The sequence below is a fragment of the Austrofundulus limnaeus genome, unplaced genomic scaffold (genome assembly GCF_001266775.1).
Source record: "Austrofundulus limnaeus strain Quisiro unplaced genomic scaffold, Austrofundulus_limnaeus-1.0 Scaffold308, whole genome shotgun sequence".
In the NCBI taxonomy this organism is placed as follows: domain Eukaryota; kingdom Metazoa; phylum Chordata; class Actinopteri; order Cyprinodontiformes; family Rivulidae; genus Austrofundulus; species Austrofundulus limnaeus.
The window spans coordinates 385,945-390,902 of NW_013952710.1; the positions used below are offsets into that span (position 1 = coordinate 385,945).

General features: G+C 36.5%; 1 long non-coding RNA gene across 1 annotated transcript in view; it reads left to right on the forward strand.

The window, feature by feature from the left end:
* LOC106527093 (uncharacterized) overlaps positions 1 to 4,958 on the forward strand; it is a 32,517-nt gene that overhangs the window by 11,893 nt on the left and 15,666 nt on the right. The gene's annotated exons all lie outside the window — the stretch shown is intronic.

A 4,958-nucleotide genomic window follows, 5' to 3' on the forward strand; every position in this document is an offset into this window, starting at 1 on the left:
GGGTGACCAGTCTGACTTTTGTTTTTTTTTCACAGTGGACTCCACCGAGAAGAAATCCCGTGCATACTGCTGCTTAAATGTTCACTATGTCAGAACTTATTCAGCAAATGTGTTTCATCTCTGCTTTGGTGCATTAACTCTTACAGGATGGAGGAAATTGTTCTTGGCGGAGGTTTGCACTCTCCGATTGCTTCTAGTTGAAACATGAAATCATTGTTATGGTGAAATTTGCGAAACTGTGTTTATTATTGAGATGGAGGACGACTCACTGTGGAGACCCCTGAAACATTTATCAACACAATGAAATGAAACTGATCATAGAGGCAGATGGTAGATAAAGGGAGGTGATGTGAAAAAAACAAACGCAGGTGTGGAAGATTTCTCTTCCGTTTTCAAAGCTCTTCAAAAATTAAAGTGAAGAGAAATTAAAGACGGTCTGAGCATTTCTCTCCAATCGGACATCTTCACGTTCCCAAACTGACCTTTGCCTTTCAGATTTTATTTTGCACCATCAGCACTTGTTCACACCCTGTAGAGTCGCTGACAGACACACACACACACGCAGTGTTAATTTGACTTGCCAGGAAAGAAATAGTGTGATTCGCCTGAGTGGCTCCCTGGACATGTATCTAAAGACAGTGGGGAGTGTGCAGAGCAATCAAGTGATAAAGCTTATTATCTGAGAGAAGCTATATTCTAAGACTTATTATCTTGCAGGAGTTAAATGACTTTCAGGTCCTCAAAGGCCTGATGGCCTGGTTTGACTCTGGGGGGGAGGAGGAGAAAGAGTGATGGGCGGATAGAGAGACAGAACAGATGAGAGGAGACGGTGATTCACTGTGAAACCAATGTTTCATCGAGGCTCTGCAAACACGCTGTACTTCATAAAACTGCCAGCGGCTGCATTGTGTCTTTGTTGAAGCAGCACAGGTAGCTTACTATAGATACTGTACATAATTTTATTGCCTTGGATACCATGAGGTTGGCATGGCAACAATAGATTTGGAGGATCTGTGCCTATAGAGGGAAGGCTGGATTCTCCTGCATCACTGAGGAATGAGCTGAAACCTGCAGGGTGGGATGAGATGTTGCATCCAAATCTATCAGAATAATTTATGCAAACATTATTAAATGTAAAATTAATGAAAAATAATAATGTGACCCATCACATCAAAACATAGATTAAGTCCAAAATTTGAATGTGGAGAAACAGGCAGATATTGGGTTTTGAATTAAACGTGTGCAAAAATTGCATTTTGTCAAAATATAATGAATTAATGCCTTATTAATGTATCATTTGTAAGAACTATCTGAAATGTAACCCAAAATTTTTTTTGATGCATTTTTTTGAGCAGTAGCAACAAAAAAACCCGATTTCAAGTAAAAATGCCTTTAAAATTTTGAATTTTTCCCTGTGAGACACCAAAGTTTTTGTTTCTTTCCTACTGGGAAATCTTAATATACAAATACTATTTGAGGTTTCAACATTATATGAACATCAAAAATTACTCAAATGGATGTAATTAGGATTCAGACCAAACAGTAATTTATTATCCTAACCAACAAGCCAAATGAAGTCACATCTCTGGATAAGTTTATGACATCAGGATGATCCAGGTGTCAAAATATAGCTTTTAAAGCAGGAATCTGAAAATGTAATTAGGTCATTTTGACCAAATTTGACTTAATCCTCATTTCGATATGATGGGTCACATATATAGTTACAGATTTGTAATGTGTCATGTGTTTTAACCTCATATTTAGGCCTCATCTCTTGACTTTGTGAGTTGTTTTTCTTCTCTATAATGTTTTCCTTTATATCTACATTTACAAGACTTTGAGTCAGCCAGAGTTGCTGCAGGCTAAATCAATTATGGTTTGCTCTAAATAAAAATACAAACTCTCCTTTTCACCACGTCTTTAGCTTGGCTTACACTGGAACAATACATTGTATTAGAAACTCATGTTGCTCTGAATGATGAATTAATGGATGTTGTACAACTTGTATGAAAAAACACAAATAYTGGATGCGGTCCAGAAAAGGCCTACAGCACGTTAGGGATGGCATCACAATGGTGTAAGAACTGAAACAAAAACACACGAGAGTTAAACTGCATGTCACTGTACAGGAAACTGTTAGAAGGCAGAAATGCTGTGATCTGATTGGAGCATTGGCAAATACAGTACTTTACTGTTTTTGGTTTTATTTATAGAACTGAATTTAAATAAATGTTTCTTACATAATTAATAAATTACATTCTTAAAATAAGTTTTATTTATTGTTGTTTAACCAGGCAAATCCTATTGAGATTGCAGATCTATTTTTCAGGGTTAGCCTGGGCCTGAAGGCAACGTATTACATGTTTTTGGGGTGTGGGGGAAACCAGAATACCCGGAGAAAACTCATGCAAACACGAGGAGAACGTGTGAACTCCACAGACCCCAGGTCAAGCTGGGCTGGAAGGAACCCAGCTTGAAAGCTCAAGAAAAAGCTTGAGAGAAAAAAAAACATTGTTAATATTCTGGATTTCCGTTACGAGAATTACTACACGCTACGGAAAAAATCTGCAAAAGATCTTGTGAACCACAAGTTTGCGGGGCTTCACTGCATGTGGTTATTCACATATAAATATTAGCATATTCCTGCACAGGAAGTGCTAAATGCTACAGTTATTTATAACAAATTCTATAGTTTTATTTCATTAATTATAATTCTAAACAATGTCTGGATGAACTGCTGTGATATATTTTAGACAGTTGTTTAAAACAATTTATTTTAATTTAGCCCCCCTCAGTGGCCGCAGTGTAAGGGGACATCAAGGGGCCACAAAATTCATAGAGGGGCTAAGTATCTGTTCAAGTTGCACACAAATCCCCAATTTTTGTAAGATTTACATATTTAATCAGTCACACGTGGTCAAACACTAAAGCTTGCACAGTAAATTCTCCTTATGAATTTTATGATTTTTTTTTACTGTACATAAATAAAATACTCTCAAGCACACATGTGAGAAAATCTAGCCATTGTTGTCAGTAAAACTTTTTTCTGCAGGATTGTTCAAATTGAAAGGCTTCTGCAAGCTTGCTTCATGTTGGACTTTCCTATTTGACTCACTGGCGCTACTCGTGGTTGGAAGTGGAACTGCATCGTTGTTCTTGGGCAGGGACAGATGAGTGACAGGACAGGGGGCCTTCAGGGGGCCAATCAGATTTCAGATGGGGCCAATGACCCTGTGGCCCCGCCCCTAGAACCGCCCCTGGCCCCCTCAAATGATTTTATCCTAGTGAAAGAAAAATCAAAAATAAAGGTTTTAGCATCTTAATGAAACAAATATAAAATTAAACCAAATTGTCCGTAAGAGTTCATCCTCCAGCCCCAAAATGAACACTTTAGTGCAAACTTAATTTTGTAACATTACAACCATTGATAAGTGACTGTAATTATTAAAAACACTTGACTCTCTGCAATTCAAACTACCCGGTACTACTTGTTTTTTAAACCTTGGGTTATGATACAGCCAAACAACCTCTCTTGGTGAAGAGTATCTGACAGCAGCAGCCTCCCTCTGCAGGACAATYCAACCAGCCACAGTTTAAAAACTGAATGTTGAACAAGGTAGCAAAGCAAAACACTGACTCCCAAATCCCCAGAACTCAAAGTGATCTAACATCCAGCGGGAACWCAGGTCCAGCTGCAGAGTTCTGGTGTCAGAAACCAGAGGAAGCCCTCAGAGACTCCACAGTTTGCACTCTGACAGGTCAGATACGCTCATGTATGAAATAAGTACGTTTATACCATACAAGTCAGTTTGGAAGTTACATTGAGGACAATATGTTTAGATATGATGGCATGGATTTAAAACAGGTGAAGGTGTAAAATATTTACATTTTCTTTCTCTGAGTTAGTAGAATGAAATAATGTGACACATTACTGATGCAGATCAGAAAAAACCCTGAAAAGTTAGATAATCTGATACACTATTTGWGCCATTCAGTGTCCTTAAAGTATGAAAAATGCACTTCCTGTTGGACACATCAGAACATAACTGTTAAGCTAATTGTCCTAAGATGGAAAAGTGGGCTGCCACATATTTCAGAGGGCATTTTATCTCCACTTACACATTGATTCTTCTCTTATTAAGGTTATTGAGAAGTACTAGAAGGAGCTTCAACATTACCTCACCGAAACATCGCTTTAATGCCCTTTTAAAGCCTTATCAGACTGCAGTATTTTACCATGCAAGCAGCTTAAAGAATGCTAACAAGCACGCTGTGAATTAGTGTCAGCTCAGCTCCTCTTTAAACATACAATATTGACAAAGCTAAAGCAAAGTAAGAGCTGTTTAGTTTGGCGTAAGTGTTTTTTCTGTTCTGTAAATGAACAGCGCACTCCTCCGACTTGAAGCTTACCACATTAGCATAAATGACTTTAAAAAAGTACTYAGGCAAAAGAAATGATCTATATACCTCTCCAAAATAGGAGCATACGGGGTGCTGTTTGTAAAGCTACACAGTCAAAAATTACCAGCAATATTTTTGTTTTATTTAGGCTTTTATAAGAATAAAAGAAAAGATTTATTTTTCAAAGTCAGTTTTTCACCATAAGATTCATACATTTATAAATGTCATAGTTTATAAACTAAATATTTAACTTACAAATTAAATATGTAGTTAACAAGCTAAATATTTAACTTGTGACTTAAATATTTAGTTTTTGATATTTAAGTTAAATATTTAGCTAGCTACCTAAATATTTAACTTGCAAGCTAAATATTTAAGTTGCAGCCTAAATATTTAGGTAGCAAGATAAATATTTAACTTAAATATTTAGCTAGCAAGTTAAATATTTAGGTAGCTAGCTAAATACTTAACTTAAGTATTTAGGTGGCTAGCTAAATATTTAAGTTAAATATTTAGCTTGTTAACTACATATTTAATTTGTAAGTTAAATATTTAGC